This window comes from Onychostoma macrolepis, chromosome 07 (assembly GCF_012432095.1).
Source record: "Onychostoma macrolepis isolate SWU-2019 chromosome 07, ASM1243209v1, whole genome shotgun sequence".
NCBI lineage: Eukaryota > Metazoa > Chordata > Actinopteri > Cypriniformes > Cyprinidae > Onychostoma > Onychostoma macrolepis.
In genome coordinates, this window is record NC_081161.1 from 10,877,689 (window position 1) to 10,886,444 (window position 8,756).

At 38.4% G+C, this 8,756-nt stretch overlaps 1 long non-coding RNA gene across 3 annotated transcripts; it reads left to right on the forward strand.

Moving 5' to 3' along the window:
* The first annotated feature begins 862 nt into the window (after positions 1 to 862).
* Positions 863 to 8,077, forward strand: LOC131543277 (uncharacterized). Of its 3 annotated transcripts, none has more exons than XR_009271864.1 (6): positions 863 to 1,721; positions 3,473 to 5,288; positions 5,378 to 5,477; positions 7,354 to 7,442; positions 7,534 to 7,650; positions 7,778 to 8,077. It is a non-coding gene; the product is annotated as an uncharacterized LOC131543277 (long non-coding RNA). The 3 variants fall into 3 exon arrangements; XR_009271865.1 differs by having other exon boundaries at positions 955 to 5,069; positions 5,196 to 5,288; XR_009271863.1 differs by having other exon boundaries at positions 974 to 5,288.
* Positions 8,078 to 8,756: the final 679 nt, after the last annotated feature.

Sequence of the window (8,756 nt, forward strand, 5' to 3'; positions counted from 1 at the left end):
AGCGAACCAACCAACCAACCAGACAGTCTACTAATACTCTTATGAGAGTTTGTTGACATGTAGTTGCAACATTACTTCGTGTCAACAGAATGTTCAAAAGGGACCATCAAAATAAAGTGTTACCAAAAAAACTACTCAAGTAGTTAGTTACTAGTTACTTTGGATCATATACTGTATTTCTATAGTCTATTTTTATTTAGATAGGCTATATAGATCAAACACACACACACACACACACACACACAGCCGTTCAAAAGATTTTTAATGTTGTTTTTTTTTTTTAATGTAATTTATTTACAAATCAATATATTAGAATGATTTCTGAAGGATCATGTGACTCTGAAAACTGGAGTAACAGCTAATGAAAATTCTGATTTGCGTCACTGAATTAAATTATATTTAAAAGTATAGCCTATTAATGATGTATTGTTTTTATATATATATATATAACCTCTGACACGGAGAAGAGTGAAAACTCCTCACCTCACATGACCACTACCGAACATCTGAATAACGATACAATTGACAGATCTTCTTCCGTCTGTTCTGCAAAATGTAAACAAATGTAGCCTATATTTCTGCAAGCGTAAATATTGTGAAAATATCAATATTAATTGTGTCTAGGCAAAGGCATTCCTCCTGGAACAGGTCGTGTGCCGCTGCGCTCAACACTCTTGATGTTCTTAAACTTTCTGTTACAACTCTGAGTGAGAACCGCTTCAGAAGACTCAGCGTGTGCGGCAGGGAACTGAATGAATCATTCAAATTGATTTGCGAACTGATTCACTGGTTTGATCAAACCTTTGAACAGAATTGACTCAAAAGAATGAATAATTCGCGAATGGGCACCGCTCATTGCCCAGAGAAAAATAAACGGCACGTTTGGAATAAATTGAGACATTTTTAACTTGTATTGCAAGATAAAGTAACGAGAGGAGCGTCGCACACAGTAACCAAGTAAAAGTACTGTTTTTTCACTAAAAATGTATTTGAATAAAAGTACCCATTTTTAAATATACACAAAGTATTAGTTACTCAAGTAAATAAGTAACTAAGTACCCACCTCTGTTCTCCCTCCAGCCCTGATCGTCAGCCGATCACCTGGAACAAATTGACGAGGAAATTCCCGCTCCGCTGGGAGGCCCAGAAGGGACAACGTATGTTCTCAACGTCATGCACAACGTCAGTCCCTTCTGGGCTCAGTTCACAACGTACCGGGAACTGGACACCCAGGCAGCCAACGGACCCTCTCGCTCCTCCAAGCTCGGTACTGGTGGCCCAGTATGTTCTGTGTTTGGAGGGCCTTCTTCAGGCTGTTAGGGGTCACGGTGAGCTTGTCCTCCGGCTACCATCCCCAGACGAACAGCCAGACTAAGCATAAGATCCAAGAACTCGGGCGTTACCTCCGGGCATAATGTCAAGATGACCAAAACAGCTGGAGCCGCTACCTCCCTTGGGCTGAGTATGCACAGAAGAGCCATAGACTAGCTGTAGACTACTGGTTACGAGCGAGCGAGAGAGTGTGGGATTTCACTCACGTTCACCTTCAACGTACGGTTCTCCTCCACTCCCACGTACCATCCTGGAGAAAAGGTATGGCTGTCCACCCGGGATCTGCGCCTCCACCTGCCCTGCAAGAAGCTAAGTCCCCGTTACATCGGTCCGTTCGAGATACAGAGGCAGATAAATGAGGTCACCTATCAACTCCAACTGCCACCCAGGTACAGAATTCACCCCACCTTTCACATGTCCCTCCTTAATTGGTAGAGCACTATGTCACATCAATGTCATGTTCAACTAGGCACATTGGAAAACAAGTTAGGAAAATACTTCACTAACTGCAGAATGTCAGTTCTCTCGGATAGAGAGAGATGTGATAAGTGATGGTCCAAATTTGTAAACATCTCAGAATTATTCAATCGTCCTTCAATAATGCCTCGAGAAGGAAAACGAACCCCATCATCCCGGAGGTAATCATAGGAAGAACTCTTCTGAGAGGAACTCTTCATTCCCAGTCAACTGGGAAGAGTCACCTGTTACTGGGGTTACTGATACAACAGAAGAGGTGGAAGGAAAATAGGGTTTTAGGAGATTTACATGACAAACCTGTACTTCCTTTATGTTGTTCCGGTGTTTTCAAAAGATAATTCTGTCCAGGGAGACATTTAAGAACAGGATAAGGTCCTGCAAGTGAGCTTGAAAAGGGTTACTTACAAGAGGCAACAAAGCTAATACTTCGTCTCCAATCTGAAAATTCAGAGACACCGCTCGTCTATTAAACAACTGGTCCATCTTATTCTTCCTCTGGCAACATGATCTCACAGAATTCCGTGTAATGTTCACAGACTTAATTAACCCTGAATCTGTGGTGGCATCACGGAATCGCCGAAAATTCCGTGATGGGCTCACAGAAAAAATTCCGTGATGGGCTTACAGAAGTGATACCAATGTAAGTCAGTGACAGGCATCAGCCGTGCTCCACGCACGGAAACCCTTAGCATCAATATGGGAAATTTATCATCATCATTATGATTTAGATGATTCTAAAATGGTTTTGTCTGTTGAAGTCATACCAAGTGAGTCACCTTCAATTTTGTCACCATCAGACTGATGCATTAGAACAAAACCACTCTCGTTCTCATTCTCAGAATGAATGGGTATGATTTGTCCCACGTTTACCTCACCAACAGTAGATAATGAAGCTCCATCCTCACACAGTCTATCAATTTTAAGCTGTTTTTCCTTGGCTCGGGTGACAGCACAGGAAGGAAACACATGGAGAAATTTCTGACCACATTCGTCTGGAATGTTGGCCAGCACAGGTGAGGAAACTACTACATAGATGGTGCAGATTTTCCCCAAACATTACCCTGAGCAACATTGTTTCCTCAAATAAAAGCAATGCTTGGAACAGGAAGGGAAGATCATACTCCAACAGTCAGCTCGCCATTTACAAGATCAGATTTAAGATGTATCTTGTGCAAGGGGACTTTTAGAAAGGTTATTTCAATACATCCTTCCCTGTTGGAAGTTTGGTCTGATAGTGAAAGAACTCCCTCTAACAAGAAAGATTGAGAAGCCCCCGTATCTCTCAAGATCTTCACAGGAACCTCTCCTGCCCTGGCAGAGACACCATGCCAGTAGTAATAAATGGGGCATATTCTGCATAGTTCTCAACATCTACTGTTTTTGAAATCACATCCTTAACCTCAGCATTTCGCTCGGGAACCTCAATATTAACAACATCCCATGGCTCCAGCCCAATTAAGCCAACTGTTTTAGACTTCTTAAAATCAGTACATTCAGAGATTTTGTGTCCTACTTTGTCAATAAAAACAGACTACTTTACCTTTCTTATCTGCTGAAATACTGACTCACTGGGTGCACATTAGAAATAGTGCCAGATGTCGTCACTGTTTTTTCGATTTCGAAAAAAAAAAAAAATTATTCTGATCATTTGACCCTCTTCCAGGGAAAGAAACTCTGTGAGTTAATACAAATTAATCAGCCAATACAGCCGCATCATCTAAGGTAAGGGTGTTTTGCTCATTCAAGTAAGTAGACTCAGATCCAGGTACACAATTTTTTAACTCCTTTATTAGAATTAATTCCCTTAACTGGTTCAAGGTTTCTACTTTCTGAGACTGACACCACCTTGTAAACATTATCTCTTTTCCTGTGCAAATTCCACATAAGTTTGTTTTTAAAGTGTTTTGTAACCCCGGAATCGTTGGCGATAAGCCTTGGGTACCAGCTCATATGCTCTTAAAATAGCGATCTTGATCTTTTTCAAATCTACACTCTCCTCCTCAGAAAGGAAATCCGAAAGAGAAAAAAAATATCCTTAAAGAAACACACAAATTCAAAATCCTGGACAAGCCCCCAATTTTATGTTACGGCTGGCTCGTAAGCTGCAACACTAAAGAGGCAAAACACAAAATTCCATACATAAATCAGTTGAGGAACGCACCATGCTACCACTGTAGGCCAACAGAATTGTTGTGTTTGCAAATGCAGAAGTGTTGAGTTCCAATCGAAAAGAGAAATCAAATGTCAGAATTTCTGATTAATTCTTGTAACATATGCTTACAGTTTTTTTTTTTTTTTTTTTTTCAGTTGCTAACATCCTTTTGTCCAATCTCTAGTCACATTTTCAAAACTCTAAACACAATTAGCACAACATCTGTTGTGACCATACCATTAAGACAATTTATGTTGTTTTCACACAATATTACCATGTTTCTAAAATGCTTACATTTTCTTTTCATACAAGCTTACCCAAAACCAAAATAATGGATATTTTTAGTCTTATTTACAAATATTTAAACGCTGCGTGTCAGAAATGAAGACCGAATTGTTCCAAACCTTAAATATAGTATAAAGCTTCTACTTCTGCAACAACAGCATCTCAAATGTATTGAAAAAATCTCTCTACATAAAATAACAACTGATAAGCATTATCAGCATAAGTAGAAATAGCTGATTCCAGTCTTAGTTGGAGGAATAGTGGGGTGTCGAAGCTCTTTCCATTACATCAACAACATAGAGTAAAAAAACTAAACAAAAAAACAAAAAAACACCTATTTGAATTGGTTTTGTGGATGCAGAACAACACAAAGAATCAGAGAGAGAAAAAAATAATGCCTGGGAGAGAGAGAGGAATAGTTGTAGGAGGGAGAGGAGTTGTCACCATCACTAGCTGGAGTGCCCACGAGCTCCGCTAGAGGGCACTCCGTCCAACCTGTATTTGTCCATTCACTCAGGACTCCATTTCCCATAATCCTTTGCCCGGACTCATCTGCACTCATTACCAGTTCACAGCTGCACAGTAAAATCAGCAGTGTAATATTTGCAGTGTTAAAAGTTATTAATTCCCAAAGAGTTGAATTAACAATCTACAGTGTTAAACAGTGGTGTTCAGTGTTGTCACACGGTGTAATATTTATGTAATTTCACTTTTACACTGAAAGTGTAAAAAAAAAAAAACCCGCCGAATTGATCTGACTCCGCCCCTCAACCACCGCTGCCTCAAAGCGACGACGCCATTTTATCTTCATGCGACCGAGACGGTAAGATGGATTGCTTTTCTCTTTATAAAATTACACGGGATAAATACTTTTTGTTGATAATTTTACTCAAAATATGATTGGTGGTGAACACATTTAGAAATTACTAACTGCAAGTGTTTTTGTCAGGTTTACGGTGTTATGTTCGTGAGGTGTAGAGATGCAACGTTAGCCTACAGAAGAGTGAAAGTTTCTAATGCGGGCTCGATTTCCTGAAATAAGGTGATTTTACGTGTAAAATAATTTTTGGAATGTGTTTACAATTTATGTTATATATACTTTTAGCTTCTTTCATTTTGGTTCGTTGACAGATCCTCTGGTCTCTATTCCCGCCGAGGCCTGGTTTTACTACGAGTCTGAAGCAGACACATTTGGGCGGTTTTCTACTCGGAGGAGAGAATTCATCAAATGGTAAATTTATATTTGTTTTTGAAACTGTAATAGTGGGACTGTTAAACATTTACGCGCTTACAATTTAGTTTTTGTGACGCATAACACCGTGCTGAAGTGTCGCGTCGCGTCAAGTCTTTCTGCAGACGGAGCTGTGTAACGCGGGACATGTACCAGTCATTTAATTGACGTTATCTAATGAAAAACTGAAATTAGAGTGCGTTTAAAAACTTCGTTCGCAAAGTACGTTAAACTGTAACTCCGTCAGTCTTTCCTTCAGTGCCCATGGGCAGAGCATGCTTGAAACCAGTCTTTATCAATTCATATGGCATGCTATTTTGGGTAAATAATGTCCTAAATACTTCCAGATGTACAAAGTTAAGTTTTAATTTAGAAAGATATGTCTGAATCTATCTGTATTTTCTTTTCACATTATAAATAATAAATTAATAGTAAGAAATTTTAAACGTGTTAATTTATTCTAATGTAGTACACCATGTTCATTTTAAGATGCCTTATTACTGATGTCACTCATTAAAATTATATAAATGTGTTTAATCAGATTAAATACTTAAATTGTTTCAGGAATGCCTCCATGTGAATATTGCACAAGGTTTTGTGTCTATTAACTTTAACAGTCATTTAATTGACTCTAGAATTAAGGATGTAAATAAAAAGTTTAATTTGACACCTGTATTATAGAGGTGAGCGTGATTTCACCAAGTACAACATGTTCCTGGATCAACATCTTTGTTGATCCTGGAACGTCATTCCAATCAACCAATCAGAATTGAGGGATAACTTTTCAGGAAATGTAAGTTTTAGGCTTATGATCAGGGTTAGGTGCTTCGACACCCTTGTTAATCAGCTATCATTTCTCACTGATTTTAGGAATAAATTATGGGTAGGGTTAGGTTTAGGGGTAGAGATTGGGTTAAGTCTATATTTTTGGACAATAATGTTGATCCAGGATCAACGAGGAACATGTCTTACTTGGCAAAATCACGGCGACCATTTTACCATATTTACAGTCCTAATGTAAATTAAATTACTGAAATAAGTGTTTTTTATTTTTATTCTTTTTCGGTAGAATTGGCCCAGACTTCTGCAGTGTCAAGTGAAGGAAACTGGGCAGCCACACAATATCTGCTTATGTTCACACCTGGAATTTACTAATTATTAATTTAAGATGTCAAAACACATAAAGCCCAAAAATGAAAACTTGTCGTCATTTCTCACTCTGTCATTCCAAACCTGCAAGACTTGCATTCATTTTCAAAACACAAATGAAGATATTTTAAATGAAACCTGAGAGATTTCTGTTTTTCCATCGACAGTGTACACAACTACCACTTTGATGCTTCAAGAAGTTTATAAAGAGATCATAAAAGTAATCCAAATCAATCGAGTGGTTTAGTCAAAATTTTCTGAAGAGACTCAATCGCTTTATACAATGAACAGATTTCATTTTTTTTTTTTTTCACATTTAAACACTGATGAGGGATCATAAACAGAAAATTTGGACTAAACCACGTGATACGTATGGATTAGATCTCTTTATGGATTAGATCTCTTTATGAAGTTTATGAATTATCAGTGGTAGTTGCGTGGACCATCAATCAAGGGACAGAAATCTTATATTCTATTACAATATCTTCCGTTGTGTTTTAAAGATGACGCAAGTCTTGGTTGAGTAAACGATGGAATTTTCATTTCTGAACTAACCCTGTAATAAAAGAATGTGGCCATATGCATCTTGTGCTTGTTCGCTTGTTCAGCACCCAAGATGCATGCTAATGCCAGGTGTGAACAGAGCCACTGTGTGACTACACAATCAGTTTAGCAGAATGGTTCCTGAGAGAGTTATTGTCATTATTTGTGTTTATTTATTTTCCAGGAAGCCAAGTTCCTGCCTTTTCCCAAGACCTTCAAGGACACGATTGACCTCGGAATCAGCTGTAAAGGAGGATGAAACCGATGTTTAAGGTTAGACTATATTTCAGAATAAGATTATCTATATTCATTTATTATCTATATTCATGCATTTTTTGCTGAAGTGGTCATATCTGTTATTTAGAATGGGACAGCGATATTGCATCAATGTGTCTCCTTCATTTGGTTCCACCATCACCACAAGGCTGCAAGGGACCTGGAGAAATGTCCTCCTATCAAGCTGAAAAACATCTTCAAAAAGGTACATTTCTGTCACTACCTATTGTCTGCCTCAAAATATTGCCAGATGTGTTTTATATGAAATACTAATAAAAATAAAATCAATTGGAGAGCTGACCTTAATTGTTATTTTTGTCTTTGATCTGCAGGCACTACCCAGAAGAATACCTTGATTGCATAGAAGAGACCACACAGCCATACCTGCTCGCTGATGGGACAACGAGGAACCGTGTTCATGGATGCTACACAACTGTCGACAAGTATCTTGCTGCAGTCTTGTTCAAATCTACCTGTCATATTTGTTAATGTCTAGGTAAATTTGATGATTTTATGTTTTATCAACTATTTTGTTTCCGTGCAACACTTAATGAATGTGACTGACTAACTAACCTCTACACATCTGGTATATGCTTTAAAGTTGCCACTTTGCCCATTTGTTAAATAAACGTTGGAATTTGTACATCTTGTCTCATCAGACTCTTGATTTTATGTCTAATGTTGTACATTAACACCATACAATAGCATTTTTATTTTTGCACTGAAAAGAATACTTTATTAATAACACTTAAAACAACACCAGGGGTGTTAAATACCCCAGAGTGTAAAATTTGAACAATTGCAAGTGTAACAATTCACACTCTGAGTGTAATTTTTCTACACTATAAGGTGCTATATTAACACTAAAAATTCAACACTATGAATGGTGCACTTTTAACACTAGACAGATTGGGACCAATATATAAGAGCTTGGCAACCGACGTCACTGCACAGTGCATTCTGGGACGTAAACAAGAGGGCGCCGCCATATTGTGAGGCCACATCGGGCGAGACTTAAAACAACCACACGAAAAACAATGTTGAAAAGTCGATTAAAAGAACAAAATGTACTATACAGAGACAAACTTCTACCGGACGCAAGAAAACGGTACCTGGAAAAGATGGCCAACCACCCGCACCTATATTTTTGCCTGATTTTGATTTAGATAACCGCACCCGATCGTCACATTCAGGGTTGAACTTCCTGGAACTATTGAGGTCTACACGTGAACCTACGTGATGATCGAGCGTTTTGAACTTCCGTTGTCGCAACTCTGTCTCTCTATGGCTCTGAGTAGTGTTAAAATTGAC